Source organism: Tachyglossus aculeatus, chromosome 9 (assembly GCF_015852505.1).
Source record: "Tachyglossus aculeatus isolate mTacAcu1 chromosome 9, mTacAcu1.pri, whole genome shotgun sequence".
NCBI lineage: Eukaryota > Metazoa > Chordata > Mammalia > Monotremata > Tachyglossidae > Tachyglossus > Tachyglossus aculeatus.
This window is the reverse complement of record NC_052074.1, coordinates 51,849,761-51,874,663: the sequence shown is the minus strand read 5'-3', so window position 1 is coordinate 51,874,663 and position 24,903 is coordinate 51,849,761. Positions and strand designations below refer to the sequence as shown.

General features: G+C 41.0%; 1 protein-coding gene across 4 annotated transcripts in view; it reads left to right on the top strand.

The window, feature by feature from the left end:
- The first annotated feature begins 7,149 nt into the window (after nucleotides 1-7,149).
- The window catches only part of SCN1A (sodium voltage-gated channel alpha subunit 1), a 126,139-nt gene continuing 108,385 nt past the window's right edge, over nucleotides 7,150-24,903 (top strand). For 2 of the 4 annotated variants that reach the window (XM_038751116.1, XM_038751113.1), the window contains exons 1-2: nucleotides 19,248-19,403; nucleotides 20,043-20,195. The gene's annotated coding sequence lies outside the window, so the exon portion shown is untranslated. Of the gene's footprint in view, nucleotides 7,233-19,247; nucleotides 19,404-20,042; nucleotides 20,196-24,903 lie in introns of those variants that run through there. The other 2 variants (XM_038751114.1, XM_038751115.1) reach the window with 2 other exon arrangements.

Sequence of the window (24,903 nt, the reverse complement as noted above, 5' to 3'; positions counted from 1 at the left end):
TAAAACTGAGATGACTTTTCAAATCTCAGTTTATTTTTTAGTTGTAGAATATCATAAAACTGAAATGATTAGAATAAAAATGGCACAGATCAATGATGCCTGCTGACTAAGCAGGTTCTATTGGAAAATATTCTGTGTTTAGAGCCTTCTGGCTGCCCTCTATATAAAAAACAACAACATCTTTAACACTGAGAAACATGCAGCTGCTTGGCTTGTTGACTAATCACTTCTGTTATTTTCAGCACTGGAATAAGTCAATTTTTGGACTAATTTCAACCCAAGATAATAGCAAGTCTTTGCATTTGTGATCTTTTATCTCTGAATTTCCAGGCCTGGATGATTATTTATTAATTCATAGCCCAATTCTGGACCAGTTGCTGTTCTAACAAATCTGGATTAGAACTCTTAGTTCTTTCCTAATAGTTTCCTTTTCAGATAAGTCCACACTGCATGCACTTACAATAACATACTAGATAAATGCTGTATCTCTCAACATTGCATTTTGACTCAGCTAACCTTTTCATTCCTTACCCTGAGCAGAAAGTGCATCAAGATGATGATTCAGCTTTAACATTTCTCAGTTTGATAACATTTTTGTTCATTCTTCTATTTGAATCAGTCCATATTCAGTATAAATTTGGTGGAAACATCAATGCAAATTCATCAGTGATAGGACCCCCAAGGAATTCAACTGTCAGGTGGAGCCAATACATTTGATAAGATTCTGGGGTAAAGATCTGTTTGGGTTTTTTTCTGTTATTTATGACTTTGGCATGTCATTAAGGCACTTTCTTAATCATAGTTGAAATCCTCTAGTGTGGAGCGAGATGGAGAAACCTAGGTTGGGAAGCAGCGTGGCTCAGTGGAAAGAACCCAGGCTTTGGAGTCAGAGGTCATTGGTTCAAATCCCGGCTCCGTCACTTGTCAGCTGTGTGACCTTGGGCAAGTCACTTAACTTCTCTGGGCCCTAATTCCCTCACCTGTAAAAATGAGGATGAAGACTGTGAGCCCCACGTGGGACAACCTGATTACCTTGTATCTACCCCAGGGCTTAGAACAGTGCTTGGCACATAGTAAGCGCTTAACAAATACCAACATTATTATTATTATTATTATTAGGTTCTCAAAGGCCAGTAAAAGTTTAAATCAAGGTTCTTTAAAACTGCCTTCGAGCTTACTTCCATGTTTAAGTTAATTTAACTTTATTTAATATTTAAGTAAGCTCCACATTCTCCTTCAGATCATTCCATATCATTGGCTTTTGGCTCCGTTTTTAAAAGCTGAAGATGATAGATGGTCAAAGGAACAAAATGACATTTTAAAGAGGTCAAGAATGTTATGTTAGAGCTAAATCAAGTCTGTGGGTGAAGCTAGAACTCTGATTTCTGTTACAGTGGGTTAGACATTTGGGAAAGATGTTTAAGTTGCATATATACTTGTACTTGTAACTTGTACTTCCCAAGCACTTAGTACAGTGCTCTGCACACAGTAAGAGCTCAATAAATACGATTGAATGAATTTAAAGAACTGAGGCAGCTTTATTTCCGAGTCCCAATGCATCAATCACAGTTTAGTACCAGATTTTCAGTTGGATGCCGAGACTGGGGGCTTTAAAACAGTTTTTTCAATGCAGCCTTTGAAATCCTCCATAAACTGAAAACTTTTCAGGAGGAATGAAGTGAAGGGAGTCCGTGAAAAGCAGTGATCTCACGGATCAGATTCGCGGCTTCATCTGGGGCAAAAGGCAAACCAGTAAAACAAAATGCTGCCTAAGGGTGGGGAAAATCAGGATCTCAGCCCACTTCTGGCTTCAGATTCTTTAACACAGGGTAGTGAACTCCAAAGTAGCTTTAAAGAACCTTGATTTGAACTTCTATTCTTCCTTCAAGAAACTAGATTTCTTCATCTCTCTCCACCACTGGATGATGTCTTTTAGACTGTGAGCCCACTGATGGGTAGGGACTGTCTCTATATGTTGCCAACTTGTACTTCCCAAGCGCTTAGTACAGTGCTCTGCACACAGTAAGTGCTCAGTAAATACAATTGATGATGATGTCAACCAAACAGAAAATGTCTTAATGCCCTAGATGTGTTTGGTCAGGTGGTAGGAGAAGTTCAACTTCCCTTCCCCTCCCTCCCATGTTAGACCTAATGAACCAGCACCATAGGGGACTGGAAGCAAGAGGAGTAAGGAAGAAGTGAGGGGGACCATATCCATCACTTCAACGGCCGAGCACGTCATCACCACGAGATAGTCCCGGGCCGCCGACATGATCGCCTCGTGTCACACACGTGATCGCCATGTGTGGTCGCTGGCTCCATCCATTGCCAGTTTGTACTTCCCCAAGCGCTTAGTGCAGTGCTCTGCACACAGTCAGCACTCAGTAAATACGACTGAATGAATGAGAGCTCCATCTTGTGTAAGTTGGAATGGTGGATTGGCCTCGTTGAGAAAATCAATCCATCAATTCTATTTATTGAGCACTTACCATCTGCAGAGCACTGATGCCCAGCGCTTAGAACAGTGCTTTGCACATAGTAAGCGCTTAACAAATGCCATCATTATCATTATTATTATTATTCTCTGAGCCTCAGTTCCCTCATCTGTAAAATGGGGATTCAGACTGTGAGCCCTAGGTGGAACAACTTGATCACCTTTATTTGTACATATTTAGTCTATTTTATTTTGTTAATATGTTTTGTTCTCTGTCTTCCCCTTCTAGACTGTGAGCCCGCTGTTGGGTAGGGACCGTCTCTATATGTTGCCAACTTGTACTTCCCAAGCGCTTAGTACAGTGCTCTGCACACAGTAAAGCACTCAATTGAATGAATGAATGAATGCAGAGCACTGCACTAAGTGCTTGGAAGAGTGCAGCCTGAGAATGTCAGTTCTACTTATTGAGCACTTACTGTACGCAGAGCACTGTACTAAGTGCTTGGAAGAGTGCAGCCTGAGAATCCGTCAGTTCTATTTATTGAGCACTTACTGTATGCAGAGCACTGTACTAAGTGCTTGGAAGAGTGCAGTCTGAGAATCCGTCAGTTCTATTTATTGAGCACTTAGTGTATGCAGAGCACTGTACTAAGTGATTGAAGAGTGCAGTCTGAGAATCCATCAGTTCTATATTGAGCACTTAACGTATGCAGAGCACTGTACTAAGTGCTTGGAAGAATGCAATCTGAGAATCTGTCAGTTCTATTTATTGAGCACTTACTGTATGCCGGGCACTGTACTAAGTGCTTGGAAGAGTGCAGTCTGAGAGTTGGTAGACGTATTTCCTGTCCATAAGGAATTTACAGTGTATTACAGTGTTTTACAGTGTATGTACAGGAATTTAATTCATTCATTCATTCAATCGTATTTATGGAGCGCTTACTGTGTGCAGAGCACTGTACTACAAGCACTTAGTAAGCTTGGGAAGCACTTCCAGTGCTTAGAACAGTGCTTTGCACATAGTAAGCGCTTAACAAATGCCATTTAAAAAAAAAAAAAGTACAAGTTGGCAACATCTAGAGACGGTCCCTACCCAACAGCAGGCTCACAGTCTAGGAGGGGGAGACAGAGAACAAAACATATTAACTAAATAGAATAAATATGTACAAAATAGAGTAATAAATACGTACAAACATATGTACATATATTTAATACTCACAAACAGTATTTGTGAGATCAGATAATAATAATGGCATTTATTAAACACGTACTATGTGCAAAGCACTGTTCTAAGAGCTGGGGAGATTGCAAGGTGATCAGGCTGTCCCACAGGGGGCTCACAATCTTCATCCCCATTTTACAGATGAGGTAACTGAGGCCCAGAGAAGTTAAGTGACTTGCCCAAAGTCACACAGCTGTCAGTTGACAGAGCTGGGATTTGAACCCATGACCCCTGACTCCAAAGCCTGTGATCTTTTCCACTGAGCTAGCTCATCCCAAATCAGGCCGAACTCTACCAACAAATGCAAGTTTTATCGTGGTTTGGGATTGTCACCTTATATTCCCACACAGTCATTTTCATTGGTTTTATGACAGACCACTTATGTTTGTATTCATTCAGTCATTTACTGAGCCCTTACTGTGTGCAGAGCACTGTACTAAGTGCTTGAGAAGTACAAGAGAAGCAGCATGGCTCAGTGGAAAGAGCCCAGGCTTGGGAGTCAGAGGTCTTGGGTTCTGATCCCGACTCCACCACACGTCTGCTGTGTGACCTTGGGAAAGTCACTTAACTTCTCTGAGCCTCAGTTCCCTCATCTGTAAAATGGGGATTAAGACTGTGAGCCCCACGTGGGACAACGTGATCACCTTGTATCCCCCCCAGCGCTTAGAACAGTGCTTTGCACAGAGTAAGCGCTTAGCAAATGCCATCATTATTATTATTATTATTATCATTAGAAGTCAGCAACATATAGAGATTGTCCCTACTGAACAACGGGCTCACACTTTACACCAGATTACCATTATTTTGCTCTCAAGGGTCAATACTTAGAAGCCACTCTTGCTATCTCCCCATTGTCATCTCTGTCCTCAGCACTCTCTTTATGGACATATGGTGATATGTTCCATGGATTATTCACTCATTCAATTGTATTTATTGAGCGCTTACTCTGTGCAGAGCACTGTACTAAGTGCTTGGGAAGTACAAGTTGGCAACATATAGAGACGGTCCCTACCCAACAGTGGGCTCACAGTCTAGATCTGTACTTATTATTATTATCATTATCTGATCTGTACTTCATCTTCCAGATATTATCATCTGATCTGTACTTCATCTTCCAAGCTGACCAACTAGTTTTCTCTTCACTACAGTTTTGGGGTCAACCTGGCTGGCTTGTTGCATTTTTTTTTATGGGCTTTACCGTTTGTCTCTATCTCAGTATATCTCTTTGTATCTTAAGTGCCTTGTTTTTCCCAGTGTTGCCTGAATCTTGCAATCTCCAAACCTCCTGCTGTTGCTTTTGTTTCCCATTTGATCCTCAAATTATGTTTTTCTTTCCACACATTTTGCCTATCTTCTGTCACCCAGAAAGATCGATGTCGTTACAAGCAGAAAACAACCCCAAAAGTCATGGTCTGTAAAACAAATTCATAGCTTCTGTTGGGCCAGAATATTGTTGGTAAGACAGAAATACTTGTTTACTGCATGGTGGAGATGGACAATGATCAGGGCTGGCATCTTTAGCCCATAGTCTTATATTCAAGTAGCAGGGTGAAGCATGTAAAAAGCCAAACTCAGATCAGGTTCAGGCAGCCCTCCAGTTATCTCAGAATTCACATTGTTTGGGGCTTTTCTAACTAGTGGCTGAGGGACTGCTAAAGTAGAAGTGAACTAGGTCCCATTTTCAGGGGACACATCAGGTGTTTCCTCATGGGTTCTCGCTGTCCTGGGGGCTTCTGTGGAGTTCAGTTGTGAGATGACATATTTTGAAAAGTCTATTGATGTAAATACCTGACAATGTCATTGTTTAGACAATAAATACAAGTGTTTCTGTTTAGAATACTGATCAATGGGAAGATTCATATAAACAAGTCATCATTTCAGATACCAATTTTATGCTTTGGAGTTTGTCCAGGCATTCTAGACTGAAATGCAGATAGATAAATTTGTGATGATGTGATGCATGCACACATGCACACACTCACACACACACGTCATGTCACATGTCATGTCATATCACGCCATATGATCAATGACATGAAAAGATTTGCAAAATTGATTTAGCCTAATGTTTGGAAATTCATCTTTGTAGTTCAGTACAATATGATAAAAAAGTTCTCCCAGTTTGAACCTTATCATAGCCAATAATATACTGTCTAGTTCAGTGGACTACTATCCTCTGTTTTCAAAATTGTATCTGAAGACAGACGAGATCAAAGACCACATTTAAGCTGTCCCTTAACTCTTTAAAACTGAAAAAATTCATTGTCCACTATCAAAGGGCAATTATTTCCAACAAACTCAGAGAAGCTTACACAATTGACATCAACCATTACAATCGTATTTAAATAATGCATAACTCCATTGTATGAATCTTACTTTATAGACTTCTTATAATTATATTGGCAATATAATTATTATATACAACATATTTTGAGGTATAATTGAACCATATGAAGACCTTGGCATATAATGCCACAACCAGACCCTTATGCTTCTGTATTGAGACTGCAAGTTCATGTTCATAAATGCTTTTTTTTCCCCAAGAATAGCCTGAAATTGAAAAATTTGATATGACTTGAAATATTAGCAGCTGAGGGCACTTAATCTGCCGTTGAATTTCCTCCTCCAAAAATAAGGTCTCTTGCAATCAAGCAGTTAAACTTTCCAAACCATCAGGTTTCTCCTTTCCCCACCCTCCACACTTTCCAGAGAAGAATTATGAAAGCAAGAAATATGCTAATGTATTCCAAACTTGAATCCTGAACTTGCTATGCTTCTCAGTAAGTAGTAGTGAAATAGGCAATACTTGGGTCAATAATCTGCAAATGACCAGAGACAGGTGCACAACGGCTGCTGCATTATCTGCATGGAAGTATTAAAAAATCCAAATCAATCGAGAGCATCCAGTTTACCTGATCATCTTCCAAATCTCTTCACACGTGTATTCAGAAACACTACAATCTTCTATTCAGTAAAGTATCCCCTGAAAAGTCTGTCTGCAGCATTTTCTTCCCTCCTCCTCCACCCCACCATTTCCCTCTACTCACCACGATGAGTTAAATGGTGTATTAAAAGCAATCTGTGCCTTTCTGTCATTACTTTGCTTTACAGTTTCTCACTGCTTAGGTGTCGGTGCAGCAGTCCTTTAGAAACAATGTGATTTTAAAAAAAAATTGTATAGGATGTGTACCGTAAGCACAGAAGTAGGATTTTTGCGTTTGCTGACGGCTATACATTTAACTGCTTCCAGTCATTCATTCTAGAAGAATGAGACCAGTTTTTCTGAGCTATTCTTGCCTCTCCGCCGAGAAGTCAGGAAAAAAAGGAAAAAAGACTTCGTGATCTCCATGCAAACTACCAGCCAGGCTGCTGCCAATACTCCTTAATCTTGCCGGTGATGACATTCAGCTAGCACTACTGCACAGAATACAGCACCAATTTCTCATTATGTAAGGCAGTCGAGGTCAAGTGTAGGAGACACACTGCTGGCCTGTGTGAGCTAATGGGACTGCTCCTTCACATAATGCTTCAGGGGCTAAGGAAACAGGAGACTCACCCTTTGCTATGTCTTTTGGGGTAAATATTTTTGCATGATTTGTTGATTAAAATGCTATGATCTGGATAGATTATTGTCAGCCATGCTGAGAGGTTCAGGGAGATGTTGAGGGGGAAAAACAGCTCTGTCAGCATGCTTCAATAACTGTAGTAATTCTTTTAGCACTCAGCTTTAAGACACTTACCGAATAAATAAATCATAAATTAGACTTTGCTTAACAAACATCTTCGCTAACCAACTGGGATTATTGTTGATTTGACTGATTAATCCATTTGCTTGGAGGTGTTGTGGGAGAGCTTTAATAGATGAAGCTATTAGCTCGGAGAGATTTACTGCAGTTCTTGGCCGTTACAAATGTGCTACCGTCCTACAACTCCTTTGTTTGAAAATTCTTGCCTTTAATCGTTATCTTGTAAGTGGCAACAACTGAAGGATGAAGGACTGGATGCTAAAGGAAGTATGGCTAATTTTGCTACTGCGTAAATCTATCCACTTTTTTGCCTGATGATTTTAGGGTGAGTACTGCAGTAGAGCAATCCTGGCTCAGCTGCATTGACTGAGAACTTGCTCTCACCTTTTGGTTTGGGGGAGAGACTCAAAGGTAGTTTGTAAACTTGCATTTACTTTGAGCAGTTAGGATAAAGTAGTGTGTGACTGATCTTGTTACGGGTCTATATTGTTTTATGGAAAAACAAAAAAAAATCCTTGATTGAATGCAGAAATGGTGTACCCTTGAAGTAGAATCGCCCTGGGAACTACCAGGGTGATATTGATGTAGCAATTTCATACTGCCTGGCATTAAATAATATCGGTTCAGAACTGAAGGAAAGAAATGAGGGTTTGTGTTACTAACTGTAAATAGGTAGGGCCAATGCCTCTGAAACTATTCGGTTTGTCCAGTATCCATTGCAGTTAAAGCTAGTATTCAGTACCTGGGATGCTGCTAACTCATTGAAATAAATGCAATGAGTCTGGGAAGTGAGATGTGGCATAGTTAAGGAGCAGGTGTAGAATGCAAATATGCGAATGAAAAAAATATGGTCACACTTATCCCTCCAGTACTCTGAAAAATATGGCTTATCTCAAGCTTTGCTAAATAAAGCAAACCTATCCCAGGCAACTGAAAACTTGTTTTAATATTCAAACTTTTGAAATGTTGACACATGAAATTATTTCGTTAAGGAAAGTTGCTAAATATGAACATTACTGAAATTTATGGAAAGTATAGGTTACATTTAAAGTATTTTAGGTGGGTCAGGAAGTGTTAATTATTCACAAAGATATAATTTAATACCTAGATGGAATATAAAAAAAATAAAGGGGCATCAATCAAAATCCATATGTGGCTGATTCTAGTCTCATTGCTACCCAAAATTATCTTTCATGTATCCAGAAATTGTATCCATAGGAACCTGGCATAGGGTCTCTTGCTAAGTATCTTTTAATGCGTTAAGCACTTAATATTATCATCTTAATTGTTTGGTTGAAGCTGAAGTAAAGTGGCTTACTTATTGTTCTTTTATGAGATTTAATAGCTTCTTTCCCCTTGGGATTGCCTTTTCTAGCATTTAGAATTTTCTATTTATAAATATCCTCTGCTCATTTTTGCCATTCTCTGAAGAAGACTTCCTTCAGATGATACATAAGCAATTGTACCATATTGGTTAATTTAATAAACGTGACAGACTAACACATTTTAACTACTCTTTAAAAGAGTAAAATTATTAAAAAAAAAAGAACCAACTATCCTGAATTTACTGCCAAGAAAATTTCAATTTACTCAAGTTTATGATGTGTCATTAACCAGCTATTCTTAAGCAGGAAACTTACACTGTGAAGTTTCATTGAGCTTTTGATAAATTTGACCTAATCAGATTCCATTGTATGGAGGCTTTTTGTTTTCTGAAATGTTATAAATGAGGCCTAGCTCATTTTGTGGATGAGGAGCGTAGCCCATATTGCGATGGATCAAGTAGGTTTATTTGAGGTTGAGAGAGTAGAAAATGGAGAATTGCTCCCACCCTATCTCCCTGCCCATGCGGACAGGATTCCTCTATGTGATGACTTTTCATGTGTTCCAACCTGCTCACACAGCTCCAGAGAGGAACATCTTTAGGCTAGGCCAGGGTGGGAAAGGGGGCAGATCCTGGAAATGGATTGCAATGTGAATTAAACTATAAGTGCCACATGAAACCTGAGTAGTTTCGCACAGGGATGTGTTGTTTTCACAGTGGTCTTAAAGCCAGTATTGTAACTGAAACAACCAGGCCATTTTCTGTCCCTTAAGGAATCCTGGAGGTATCAAAGGGGTGCCCCCTTTCTCTTCTGTCTTTGCTGAGCAAAGGCATCCCCATTTAGTAGTTACCCCTCCCAAGACATGGTGTGACCCCACTTTTGCCAAAGTGCAAGATTCAAGCCCTTTAAATAAATTTGGATGGAGTTGTATTAATAGGTCATATAGAATCAGAAAGCTGAAAGGGCCTTGGAAAGATTATTTAATCTGTCCTTTAAAGCATAACTGTGCTTTAGCCTATCTTAGGGGGAAGGAGATTCCCCAGACATTATTAATTATGCCTTCTGATCTCTCCCAATTCTTACAGCCAGTCAATCAACCAGTGGTATTTAATGAGCACTTACTGTGTGCCAAGCACTTTACTAATCACTTGGGAGACTACAATCTGAATGATTGACTTTTAAGTCCTTCTGTGTCCATTAAAGTTCTGTTTTTTCTCTGCCCTGTCCTCACTGTAAATGGAGAACATCTTACCACCCACTACCTAGCCAATGCACCTTCATATATGAAAGACACTACTAAGCTCATTGCTATCCTTCAGACATTTTTAAATGAGGTCTTGGAAAAAAGTGAAATTTAAAATTTCATGGGATATAATGAACAGGAATTCTATATTCATTCAATCCATATTCTTATTCAAGTCCCACACCAAGTTTTTCCCTTCCAGACTGGATTGCTAATCTTTTCCGTTTAACCCCACATGATAGTAGTCTTATCCACCTGGTGGCTTTTAGCTCCCTTGTTTTGCAACTCATACAGTGCTGTTCATACTTCTTAAAATGTAGTGATTCAAATTGCACCTAGTATTCCAGGTGTGGCCTTACCGTGGTGGTATGTAAGGCAAAACTATTCTTTTAATAATGATGGTTGTGCGCTGGAGTAGATAAAAGTTAATCAGGTTAGACACAGTCTCCATCCTATTTGGAACTCAGTCTATAGGATGGAGAACAGATATTGAATTTCCATTTGAGAGTTGAGGAAAGTGAGACACAGAGAAGTTAAATGACTTTCCCAAGGTCACACAACAGGCAAAGTGGCAGAACTGGGCTTAGAACCTTGGTCCCCTAACTTTCAGGCCTAGGCTCCTGATAGAAGGCCATGTTGCTTCTCCAGGAGGTGATTAAGTGGTTCCTGAGAGTGCCCACATTTTGTTGCTTGTTTGGGCTTGACTTCAAACTTGATCCTTAAGCTTTTGTCTGTCCCAAACACAAAAATGCTGATGTTCTCAAACAAGTGCAACATGAGGATGGTGATGAACTTGCCGAGCTCCTTTTCTTGAACTTTCAACCCTGACAGCAAGTTTTCAAAATATTTCCTCGTTCTATAGGTTGGATCCTAAAAATTTAAATATTACAAGAATTTAATTGATTTTCAATGCTATATATTTAAATAGATGATCCTTTCCGAAAGCACATTCTTCTCTCAGGATTTGAATTATATTTGAGAATATATGTGTGGGCTCTCCATCAACTTGCCCCCTCCTACCTCACCTCCCTTCTCTCCTTCTACAGCCCACCCCGCACCCTCCACTCCTCTGCCGCTAATCTCCTCACTGTGCCTTGTTCTCGCCTGATCCGCCATTGACCCCCGGGCCTGGAATGCCCTCCCTTTGCCCATCCGCCAAGCTAGCTCTCTTCCTCCCTGCAAGGCCCTACTGAGAGCTCACCTCCTCCAGGAGGCCTTCCCAGACTGAGCCCTTTCCTTCCTCTCTCCCTCGTCCCCCTCTCCATCCCCCCATCTTACCTCCTTCCCTTCCTCACAGCACCTGTATATATGTATATATGTTTGTATGTATTTATTACTCTATTTTGCTTGTACATATCTATTCTATTTTGTTAGTGTGTTTAGTTTTGTTCTCTGTCTCCCCCTTCTAGACTGTGAGCCCACTGTTGGGTAGGGACTGTCTCTATATGTTGCCAACTTGTACTTCCCAAGCGCTTAGTACAGTGCTCTGCACACAGTAAGCGCTCAATAAATACGATTGGTAAAATCCATCCTCTACAGAGGTGAGGTAAACTCCTTTATTAAATGGAGGTTTGGAAGTAGCATGCTTAGTGGAAAGAGCACAGCCCTGGGAATCAGAGGACCTGGGATCTAATCTGTCTGCTGTGTGACTTTGGCCCCCTCTCCTCCCCATAACCCCGACTCACTCCTTTGGCTCTACTCCCCCTCCCCACCCCACAGCACACCTGTGTATATATGTACATATCTAGAGTTCTATTTATACTGATGCCTGTTTACTTGTTTTGATGTCTGTCTCCCCCCTTCTTTACTGTAAGCCCATTGTGGGCAGGGATTGTATCTCTTTATTGAGAAGCAGCGTGGCTCAGTGGAAAGAGTCCGGGCTTTGGAGTCAGAGGTCATGGATTCAAATCCTGGCTCTGCCAATTGTCAGCTGGGTGACTTTGGACAAGTCACTTAACTACTCTGGGCCTCAGTTCCCTCATCTGTAAAGTGGGGATTAAGACTGTGAGCCCCCTGTGGGACAAGCTGATCACCTTGTAACCTCCCCAGCACTTAGAAAAGTGCTTTGCACGTAGTAAGCGCTTAATCAATGCCATCATTATTATTATTTTATTGTTGAAATGTAGCTTCTGAGCGCTTAGTACAGTGCTCTGCACAGAGTAAGTGCTCAATAAATACAATTGAATGAACGAATGAATACCATGAAGCCAGTCCAACTTCATGGAGAATGATCGTATTTGGGCCGTTCCTCAGAAAATGACCGTCAAAGCAACTGTACTCTTTCCCAAACTGTAGTTTGTTGTGTGGGGTCATACTAACTAACCACTAACTTTTCTGTACCCTCCTGGAGCAGAGATGGGCTGCTTGACCTTTGCTTTCCTCTGTCAATGTTTCATCTCCTCAGTGGCCTCCCCTTTAGCCATGACTGAAGAGGAGAAAGTCTTGGCAGCTAGCTCTGCAGCTATTTAGGAAGGTGGAAAAGATAGTCCCACCTACAGCCAGAGCAAAACTTTCCCCTTAGATTGAGTGAAATGTAATAGCCAGTGTTGAACTAGTCTGGGAAGTTGTTATTTTTTTTTAATGGTATTTGTTAAGCACTTATTATCAATCAATCAATCGTATTTATTGAGCACTTACTGTGTGCAGAGCACTGTACTAAGCACTTGGGAAGTACAAGTTGGCAACATATAGAGACAGTCCCTACCCAACAGTGGGCTCACAGTCTAAAAGGCTCACTTATTATGTGGCAGGCACTGTACTAAGTGTTGGAGGAGATGCAAGCTGGGATTGCATCAGAAGGTAACAGGTTCTAATTCTGACTGCATCACTTGTCTGCTGTGTATGACCTTGGGCAAGTCACTTTACTTCTTTGTGCCTCGGGTACCTCATAAAATGGGGATTGAGACTGTGTTCCCCAGGTGGGACAGGGACCGTGTCCAACCTGATTTGCTTGTATCCGCTCCCAGTGCTGTGTGGTACTGTGTCTGGCACATAGTAAGCACCTAACAAATACCACAATTATGATCATTATTACTATTATTCAGGCCTGTGCTCTATCCATTAGGCCACACTGCTTCTCTACTCTTTTCCTCCTGCTCCTATTTCAAGTGTAGCAGTCACCATTCCTGAGCAAGAGAAGGGTGTGCTACTTCCTCTGCTCTCTTTAAAAAACACAGAAGACCTTGTTCCTTTCCTGTATGACAACTTGAACTCTCACATATGGGAGACTAATAGGACCTCATGTGTTTCTAGAACATCAATAAAGAGGCACAAGATATTGGAACCGTCAAAAAGATATAATAAGAAATCAACAAATCAATGGTATTTATTGAGCACCTCTGAGTCCAGAAGATTGAACTAAGCCCTTGGGAAAATACAATATTCAGAGAAGCAGTGTGGCTCTGTGGAAAGAGCAGGGGCTTTGGAGTCAGAGGTCATGGGTTCAAATCCCAGCTCTGCCAATTGTCAGCTGGGTGACTTTGGGCAAGTCACTTAACTTCTCTATGCCTCAGTTCCCTCATCTGTGAAATGGGAATTGAGACTGTGAGCCCCCCGTGGGACCTGATCACCTTGTAACCTCCCCAGAACTTAGAACAGTGCTTTGCACATAGTTAGCGCTTAATAAATGTCATCATTATTATTATTACAATTATTATTATCAATATAATAGAGTTAGTAGATGTGATCCCTACCTAGGAGGAACTTACAGCCTGCAAGGGGAGACAGGCATTAAAGATGGGGGAAAATTCATTCATTACTATTTATTGAGCCCTTACAGTGTGCAGAAGACAGTACTAAGAGCTTGGAGAGTACAGATAACAGAGTTGGTAGACATGTTTCCTGTTACAGGAGCTTACGGACTAGAAGATATTTATGTACGTGCTGTGGGGCCCAGCTTTAAACTACTTAAGGGGTACACAGCCAAGTGTATAGTTGGTACAGAGGGAAAAAGCACATAGAGAAAACTGAGTCTTAGGCAGCAAAGGGAAAAATGCATATTTCCAGTAATCTATTCATCACTGACCTACTACACTTTCATGGGTTTAGGAACATTGTGAAGGGAAACTCAGTGGACCTAGCGATCTTCAGATCAAGGCCATGTTTCTACAAATGTCAGCTAAGGGTTGCCAGCAACCTTTTACTATATGAAGGACTAAAAATTGCTGCTTTCATATGTAGCTATACCTGTTTCCTCATTGGTAAAACAGGCCTTCCCAGACTGAGCCCCTGCTTTTTCCTCTCCTTCTCCTTCCTCCCCTCCCCTCCCCATCACCCCCCTCCCTCCCTCTACCTTACCCCCTTTCCCTCCCCACAGCACTTGTATATATTTGTACATATTTATTACTCTATTTTCTTAATAATGTGAATATAATTATAATTCTATTTATTCTGATGTTATTGACACCTGTCTACATGTTTTGTTTTGTTGTCTGTCTTCCCCGGTTGGGTAGGAACCGTCTCTATATGTTGCCAATTTGTACTTCCCAAGCGCTTAGTATAGTGCTCAGCACAGTAAGTGCTCAATAAATACGATTGAATGAATGAATTGGTAGATGAGAGGCTTGGTAAGGACTGGCTATCGAGGTTGTGAGACTCATATTTCTGAAGATCTGCCAACTGCACAGTAGCCCTTTCATTTGCAGTCAGCTAAAACAGCTGAGTTTAAATGGCAAGGCTGTATTGTGTTACCTGTAAGAAATCTTTTGCCTATAACAACTGATCTGCCTTGCCCTACCAAAAATACTGTTATCTCACAGTGAAATTTATTCCTGCTTGATGATGTCTGAAATCGGTTTTAATTAGGAAGAATGGGAAGAAATCCGGTTAAACATGAAGGAGGATTATCTAGTCCAAGGTGGAGCTTTCCTTGTCATTCTTGTTTCCCTCATTCCCCTTCCTCTCTTTTTCCTACCCCATCATGTTTTGAATGGTGCAGGGCTGGGGGAGGAAGGGGGTTCCCTCTTAGGTCTTTCTCATTCCAGGGGCTCACCAATGAAGCAGACCGGTAGTCAAGTGAAAATTCTCCTACCGCCTCTGATGGTATCATGGGCTGGTAAATGAGTCTGTAGAGTTTGCTGTCCTGAGCAATACAGATTATATTTCAAGACTTCTATATTTAGGGTTTGAAACCTGAACCCAGCTGTTAGGTTCAGGTAGTCACAAATTCATCAGTTTCACCAAAAATTTCATCTTTGAATGTGAAATGTCTAGTTATTCAGATAGCATCTGCTGAATAAAGGCCAAAGATGAATAGTGATGTAGATGGAACAAGAAGTCAAATATGGCTGTAGTCTCAAGGATTTTCTTGTCTTTCTCCCAGAATATCACTTGTCAGATATTACTCTTTCCCTTCAACCTCTCCTGTTGACCACATTTGCACTCTGTTTAATTTCCACAAGTGTTAATGGGAATTTCAAGTTCTGCCAGAGCATAATTTTGAGGAACATGTATGTTGTCCCAAGTGAAATATCTGATAACACTGATCTGAATTTCTCTTTTCACCTCTGAGTAGTACGTTCTACCTTGGACAAACTGTGAATTTGGCTTTGGACATAGAAATGGCCTCACTGCAAGCTAACTATAATCATGCAGGAGATCAAAATAACTTTGCTAATGTGAGTGTTGCTTAGGCCAGCACCTCCATAAAGAATGATTTCCTCACAAATGCCAGCATATTAATCTCTATGTCAAATTCTGAATGAAAATCAATCGGTGCTTTTCTAGAGACATTCTACACACTTTGCCTTGTGTTTTGAATTTACTACTGCAACTACCTACTGCTAATTTTATCTGGCATGAGGACAACATAGAAAACTTAAATTATCATTTGCTACACTGCAAAACTGATCAATTTAACCATCTCCACATAATTATGATAGCTAGAAAAACCTAATGGTTTAAGATGATATCTTACTGCTTTATATTAGAATGAATTTTGGTGGGATTCAAAATTTTGCATACAGATGAGGAAACCGAGGCACAGAGAAGTTAAGTGACTTACCCAAGGTCATACAGTAGACATGTGTCGGAGCCAGGATTAGAATCCAGGTTCTCTGATTCTCAGGACCCTGCTCTTTCCACTGGGCCACACTGCTTCTCATAATGTACATCACTTGTTCATTTTAGTGAGTTCAGTTTAGGGTTGATAAGTAGTCATCACATAATTGACAATAGTTGTTGGTTGATGGCTTAGAAAAAACTCTACTTTTCTAAAGTTCTATTTGAGTTGGTTTGAAACCTAAACTTTTCTTTAGCTCTTCTAGCTGATTATTACATCCCTTTTACTAAGGTGGTTTTGTTTTAATGATGGGTTATACATGCTTATAGGTTATAAGATCAGCACTAATCAAAGCTAGAAAAAATGTGGCTTAGTGGAAAGAGCCCGGGCCAGGGAGTTAAAGGATCTGGGTTCTAATCCCACTTCACCACTTGTCTGCTGTGTGACCTTGAACAAGTCACTTATCTTCTCTGTGCCTTAGTTACTCATCTGTAAAATGGGCATTAAACCATCCTCCCTCCAAATTTAGATGGTGAAGTCCTGTGTGGGACAGGGATTGTTTCTAACCCGATTATCTTGTCTCTACCCTGGAACTTAGAACAGTGTTTGACATATAATAAATTCTTTAAAAGTACCATAAAAGGCAATTAAAAGATGTGTACTGGGAAGAGAAGCAGTGTGCCTAGTGGCTAGAGGATGGGCCTTGGAGTCATTTATTCATTCATTCAATCAGTGGTATTGAGTGATTATTCTGTGCAGAGCACTGTACTAAGCACTTGGGAGAGTGTAATAAAACAATAAGCAGACACATTCCCTGCCCACAATGAGCTTACAGCCTTGTGGGGTGGGGGGGAGATGGACATTAATATAAATAAATAAATTACAGATATGTACATAAGTGCTGAGGAACTGGGAGGGGGGGGAAGAACAAAGGGAGCAAAGTCATGGCAAAGCAGAAGGGACTGGGAGTAGAAGAAATGGGTGCTTTATCAGGGAAGACATTCTGGAGGAGATGTGCCTTAATTAAGGCTTTGAAGGGAGAGAAAGTAATTGTCTGTCGGATTTGAGGAAGAAGGGCATTCCAGGCCAGAGGCAGGACGTGGGCAAGGGGTCGGCAGTGAGATAGGCAAGGTCGAGGCACAGTGAGAAGGTTAGTATTAGAGAGAAGCGTGCGGGCTGAGTTGTAGTATGAGGGTAGTGAGGTGAGGTAGGAAGGGGCAAGGTGATGAACTGCTTTAAAGCCAATCGTGAGGAGTTTTTTTTTGATGCAGAGGTGGATGGGCAACCACTGGAGTTTTTTTGAGGAGTGGGGTGACATGTCCTGAATGTTTTTATTGAAAGTGAGAGTGAAGTATGGAAAGGAGAGTGAAGTATGGACTGGACCGGGGAGAGGCAGGAGACTGGGACATCAGCAAGGAAACTGGTTCAGGAATCCAAGTGGGATAGGATGACTGATTGTAATAACGTGGTAGCAGTTTGGATGGAGAGGGAAGGGTGGATTTTAGGGATGTTGTGAAGGTGGTACCTACAACATTTAGTGATGGATTAAATATGTAGGTTGAATGATCAAGAGGAGTCAAGGATAATGCCAAGGTTATGGGCTTGTGAGCCAGGAAGAACGGTGGTGACATCTACAGTGATGGGAAAGACAGGGTTCTAATCTCAGCTCCACCATTCGTCTGCCAGGTGACTTTAGGCAAATCACTTAACCTTGAATTGTGCTTCAGTTACCTCATCTGTAAAATGGGGATTAAGACTGTGAGCCCTATGTGGGACAGAGACTGTATCCAACCTGATTTACTCATATCTACCCAAGTGCTTGGCACATAGCATTTAGCAAATCCCATAAAATAGCACATTAAATAATTTCTATATAGTACTGTTTTTCACTGTCTATAATAACCCCTTTGAAGTGTAAAAACAAAACCTTTTTCAGATTTATTTTACTATAAAAAGTTATTTACTGGGAAAGAGACATTAGCAAATTAAATTATTTCTATATAATACTAGTTTTCACTGTCTATAATATCCTTCTCAAATTGATTTTATCCTTCTTTGCCACAGATTAAAAATCATCATCCTTTGATATATTGGTGTCAGGTAAATTCTATGTCACAATGGCATCAGAACAATTTTCTATTGCACTGATCTGATTTTCTAAAGTTCTTAATGATGAGGGTGGCCTGAGGAGAAAGTACAGGATTGGGAGTCAAGAGGCTTGGCTTCTAATCCCTGCTCTGATACTTGCCTCCTGTGTGACCTTGGGAAAGTCACTTAACCTTGCTTTTCCTCATTTTCCTCATCTGTAAAATGGGGATAAAATACCTGTTCTTCCTCCCCTTTATACTGCAAGCTCCATATGGGGCAGGGACTGTGTCTGATCTGATTATTCATTCAATTGTATTTATTGAGCACTTCCTGTGATTATCTTTAATCAACCCCGATGCTTAGTAAGCAGATAGTAAGCACTTAACAAATACCGCAGTTATCACTATCGTTAGAATTCATAAATTATGCCAAATTATGCACCAATTCAAAAGCTTTAAATTATGAAACTGTTGCAGTCTGGGGGTTTAAATAGCAAGTTTTCTTCGTGTTTTTGATTTCTCAATTTTCTCAGTAAACATACTGCCGAGGTCTTTGGGGTCCTCACATTATTCTGGTGAACACCACAATGTAAGCTTGATGAGATTTGTTATAACTAGATGTGAGATCACCTCCACCTGGGGTAAAAAGGTGTGAGCCCTCTGGATAAAGAACCGTTGCTTTGACTACTTATATGGAAATTCAGAACATATTATAATACAGTGGAGATAGAGAATTGTCAGACCATTATGAACTATGACTTTATCTGATGGGATTCAAAGAGACTCGATAGATCAACACAGGTTTTTTTTTTTTTCCTTCCTCATTATTTGGTATTTTTCATTGGTCTAGACCCTGTCAAACATTTGAAGGAAGACTTTTGATTTTAAGAGAATGAAGTTAGACAGACACACACACATTTAGGAAGAAAAGGGAGACAGAAAGGTAAATAAGAGGTGGGTGGAGAGAAGATGAAAGAGTTGCTTTTAGGAGCGTGATTTAGAAAATGGTTTGTTACGCGGTATTTGCTGTTTGGCCAGGAGATGGAGCCGACAAATAAGGAACTGCTCCCGTGGTTTTGATTTTTTTTTATTTTTTTTTAAACGAGCTGTGTCTGATTTGTATTAGGTGCCGTAGATTGAGCTTTAGAACAGGAAGCCGAGGATGAAGCAGAAGGGCTACTGCAGAGGTCCCTGGGTTATTTTTTTTTCTCCCAATAAGAATGCAGCAGTTTTAAATATTTGGTGATCTTTTGCAACAAGAACTCTGAACTACCCCAGTTGAGGCCATCTAATCATTTGGAGGTGCTGATCTTTCTTATTGCAGATGAGTAAATCCCCTTTCTACCAGGTAAGGCAACTAATCATTTCAGCACAGTCTTTAGTTCATTTGTGCCAGCTGCCTTTTAAAAAGATTCTCTGAGAAATGGTATTTCCACATGCAGAAATCCATTTCATTTGTGAATTCTAATTAGCTTGCTTTTATCTTCCTCAAGCAGATCCCAATTATGTTTTGCAGCTCAGCATTTTGATACAAGATGGGTTTCATTGGCCTGCTACATCTTGGATGTTTGCCAGTTCTTGTGTTTTGTTTTCTTTCTGTTATGTACAAGGTCTTTTTTTTTTCTCCTTTTGTGTCGATTTATAATCCTTATAGCTAGTTAGTCGAAGTGGTGTTGAGGCTTAAATTTGGAGCATAAATTGGAGTCCAATTTTTAATGCATAGGAAGGAAGCAGTGGGGGCTGCTGGAATCTAGCATTGCAGGGGCGCTCTGCTTCACTTTACCATCCTCCGGCCTATGTTCTGCTTTAGAGGCTAAAAATGTCTCATGCTGAGGTTGAGGAAGGGTTTGGGGAAGAAGGAATCAGGGTAATTTGGGGTCAGCGTATTCTGAGCTAAGCTAGTATGTGTGTCTGAGAGAGAGCGTATTAAGCACCGTCTCTCGTGAAGTACCAAATGGGAGATACTGACTTACTTTTAATTTGACAGAGGTCACAGGCAGCAATGAGACTGCAGATGCTACCCGGTTCCTAAGCTGAACCGTCTTGCTTTTCCAAACAGCAGAAGAAATTTTGCCAGGTGAACAGCAAGCTATTTCAACATAGTTTCGAATATGGATTCCTTCTCTTCTACCTGTCTGAGGTATGTGCTTAATAGATTCCATTCCGGTTTAATTTTTCCAGGTATTGGTTTTTATTTTCTCTCTCAGCAAAAAGGAGGTTTCCTCCTCTGAGAAAATGGTTTCAACTAGAGAGGTAGTGTATTATTGTCATATCAGTTTAAAAGTTGTAAAGACAAAACTGTGTGTGTGTGTGTGTGTGTGTGTGTGTGTGTGTGTGTGTGGTGGTGAATTTTTTGCTCCTTTCCGTGGTGCAGAGATAAACTTGGAATGGTAACGCTGTTGACACGTTTCCTGTAAAACGTTTGCTCCCTAGTCTGTGGATTTTCAGTTCATACAGAGCTTTCTGAGATACTGATGTAGCAACAGAAAATATTTGTCAAATAGGTACTTTAAAATCACAAGGGATCCAGAGTAGGAAAATTCCTGGTTTAAAACTGACTAAAACTCCTTCTGTAGTTTTGTTTTGTCCCTTTGTGCTTAAGCAGTTTCTGCATTTCAGAGCAGAGTCAGCTTATCTTTGCTGCAATACCTAGGCATACCATGGTGATGCAACCCTAATTTCGTGAGGTTCACATTTATAAGCATCCAACACTGTTTTCACAGTTATTTTTGTGCTAGTGGCAGAGTGAAAGATGAAAACATGTTTAAAATCTCCCCGTTGCTCTTGAGTTTGTAGAAACATTGATGACATTGTAGCTCCTCTGTTTGCAATATATGGGGCATTTGGGTCTTCCTCAGCCAAGCTCCTTAAAGAATAGAAGAGAATTTCTGACAGTGTCTATTTTAGGAACATCTTGTGTAGAGAGGAATGGCTAGCTACAGAGATTTACGGGAAAACAATTTAGATGAGAGAGTCTGGTGACATCATAAACCACGAGAGCAGAGTCCAAATGGCTTGTTATGTCACGTGCAGCCAGGGATGGAATTAGTTTCAGATAACTCACTGCGATCCATTTGTGGGTCATTTTTGTTTTCACATTATTTTTATTCAAATGGTAGTTGTTGTTTTTTAAATACTCCCAGGGCTACAGCAGCTGGAAACAATTAAAAACCACATATCCAATTTGCTGCCGATGTAATGTTTTGGATTCACCTTTATCCCTAAGATCTCAGAGCACTTTCACATCTGTTCTCACTCTCATCTTCACATTTCTTTGAAGTTGGGGACCTGAATGAAGATTCTGTCCCCTCGGGTGGGGGGAGGGGGGGAGAAACACTACAAGAGGTGGCCTAATTAATTATGCACACTTCCCTGCCACACTACAGAAGGAAACCCCAGTAGAGACCAGTGGGACGCAGCAAGAGGTGAAGGTGGAGCAGGATATTTTCATAGCATGAAGACAGGAAACTCCTTATTATTGCACTGAGGAGCCAGGGAATTGGGGCCAGTGACAAAGGCAATGTCCAGACAACTCTCTTAGCAAGAGAGCCCTTTGGGAACTGGAAAACGGAGAGAAAATAACAAAGGGAGGAAGATTTTAACCTTTGCCAGCAAGAGAGGTTAGCATTAATGAGCAAGATCCTGAGTCAGACCTCTTTCCCCAGCTAGAGACTCCTTGGAGAAACATACGGGATTATTGAAACCATTTTGTTCTGGTGTGGGATTCAGGGATATTAAGGAAAAAAAGGTATCTTTTTTGCACAGTCATAATGTCCAGCCCATTTGTCCCCAGGGAAACCGGCTGAATCTAATTATTGTTCTCCTCAATTTACAACTGGGAAAAAGCTAAGCACTGAACCCCATGGACTTACTGAAGGCCCCTTAGCAAGCCACTGGCAGAGCCAGTTCTGAACCCAAGACGTCTGATTCTAAATTCAAGGCATTACCCACTAGGCTTTACCTGCTCATCTTCTGACCCAAACCCTTTCCTCCCCCTGTATTTCCTATCAGTGTGGACCACACCACCATCATTCCTGTCTCCTAAGCCCATAACCTTGGCATTTCCCTCAACCATCTCTCTCATTCAACCTAAATGTTCAATCTGTCACCAAATGCCGTGGCCTCTGCTTTTACAATATTGCTAGAATCCGCTCTTCCGCTCCATCCAAACTGCTACCACGCTGATCTGAGCGCTAAGCGTATCCCATCTTGACTACTGCATCAGCTTCTCCATTGACCTCCCTACCATCTGTCTCTCTCCTCTCCAGTCCATACTTTATTCTGCTGCCTGGATTATTTTCCTACAAAAAAGATCAGTCAATATTTCCCCACTCCTCAAAAACCTCCAGTTGTTGAATATCCATCTTCATCAAACAGAAACTCCTTACCATCGGTTTTAAGGCACTCAATCAACTCTCTCTCCCTGCTACGTTACCTCACTACCTTTCCTCGCTGTTCTCCCCCTACAACCCAACACACACATTTCACTCCTCTAACGCCAGCCTACTTATCATCATCGTCGATGGTATAGGTACCCACTCTACCTCGATCTCATCTATCTCACCTCTGACTCCTTGCCCATGTCTTCCCTCTCTCCTGGAATATGCTCCCTTGACAAACCACTGCTCTCTCCATTTTCAAAGCCTTCTAAAATGGCACCTCCTCCAGAGTCCTTCCCTGACTAAGCCCTCATTTACCCTACTTGTTCTCCCTCTGGATTTCCTATGCATTTGAATCTGTACCCCTCAAACACTTGATATTCACCCTTTCTCAGCCCCCAAGTACTTATGTACATATTCTTACACTCTGCCATTTTCCCTAACTGTAATTCATTTTAGTTTCTTAGCTCTCCTGCTAAAAATAGTGGTACTTAATAATAACAATGGTTTGACGCATGATAAGCGCTTAACAAATACCCTTAAAAAATCAGTGTGTCAACTTCTAAATTGAGTGTTTTGGAATGCCACTCCTAGAACACTGCAGAGTCGGTTCAGAAACACTCAACCCACCATTACCTTGAAAATGGGAGAGGAAAACAACCCTCTATCTCTTCTCCCTAGGTTCTGGTGTTTTAAATATGGTGTACTAATTGGGAACTGCCATATTGTAAGTTAGGCCAAACTATAAAAATGAAGACATTCTGATTTTCCTGAGGTGCCAGGTTAGGTCCCAAAGGCTCAGCTTAATGGAACACGGGTAGAAGTGAGACTTGAGCCACTTGAAAGTTCAGGTTGAGATCCTGGTTCACCACTAGCATACCAGGATGGATGTGCTGTAGACATCATTATTAGGAGTGTTCTGAAGCCATGATATATGGTCATCCCTAGGAATTGTTTCTCCCTCTTAGATTATAAACTCCTTGAGGGTAAGATTTTTATTTTATTTTTTATTTCATTCATTCAATCAATCGTATTGAGCACTGACTGTGTGCAGAGCACTGTACTATGCATTTGGGAGAGTGCAGTGCAACAATAAACAGACACATCCCCTGCCCACAATGAGTTTACAGTCTGGATGGAGAAACAAGCATTAATATAAATAAATTACAGATATGTACATAAGTACCATGGGGCCTGGAGGAGCTGTGAACAAAGCGGGCAACGCAGAAGGGAGTGGGAGAAGAGGAAAGGGAAGCTTAGTCAGGGAAGGCGTTTTGGAGGAGATGTGCCTTCAATAAGGTTATGATGGCGGGGGGCGGGGGGCGGTGGGGGGGGGGCAGAATAATTGTACGTCAGATTTGAGGAGGGAGGGTGTTCCAGGCCAGAGGCAGGATGTGGATGAGGGGCCGACGGTGAGATAGATGAGATCGAGGTACAGTGAGAAGGTTACCATTAGAGAAGCAAAGTGTGCTGCGGGCTGGGTTGGAGTGAGAGAGTAGTGAGGTAGGAGGGGGCAAGGTGATTGAGTGCATTAAAACCAATGGTGAAGAGTTTTCGTTTGGTGCAGAGGTGGATGGGCAGTACTAGACGTTTCTCGAGGAGTGCATAAACATGTCCTGAGCATTTCTGAAGAAAAATGATTTGGGCAGCAGAAGGAAGTATGGACTGGAGTCGGGAGGAACAGGAGGCTGGGAGATCAGCAAGAAGGCTGATGCAGGAATCCAGGTGGGATAGGATGAGTGATTGTATTAATCTGTTAACTGTTCAGATGGAAAGGGTTTTTTTATTAAGCATTTATTAAGCACTTACTATGTGCAAAGCACTGTTCTAATTGCTGGGGAGGTTCCAAGGTGATCAGGTTGTCCCATGGGGCTCACAGTCTTAATCCCCATTTTACATATGAGGTAACTGAGGCACAGAGAAGTTGTGACTTGCTCAAGTTCACACAGCTGACAATTGGCAGAGCAGGGATTTGAACCCATGACCTCTGACTCCAAAGCCCGTGCTCTTTCCAATGAACCACACTGCTTCTCTAGGTTTCTGTTGCATGTTCCCTGAACACATTACAAGTCCTCTGCATACCATGGGCTCTTATTATAAGCCATTTCTGATGATAATTTTGAGGGAATATTGTATTTCAAAACACTTTCCACCACATGGGAAACAGGGACTGGGTCCAACCTGATTGTTTGGTAACTCTCCTAGTGCATAATACAGCACTCAGAACATAGTAATGTGCTTAACAAATGCTGCAATTATTACTATTACTCATGACCTTACATGATCATTATTTCTTTTTTGACCATAGCTTAAGCTGTGGAAATCATTTTCTTAACATTTGACTCAGAAATTGTTCTTTTTATTTTTTTTAGAAGTTGACAGAATTTCACAAGCATTCTCCATTTTTTTTTCCTCCTTCCTTAAGGATTTTCTTTTCCCTCTCTCTCTCATAAAAGTGTTTTTTAATAA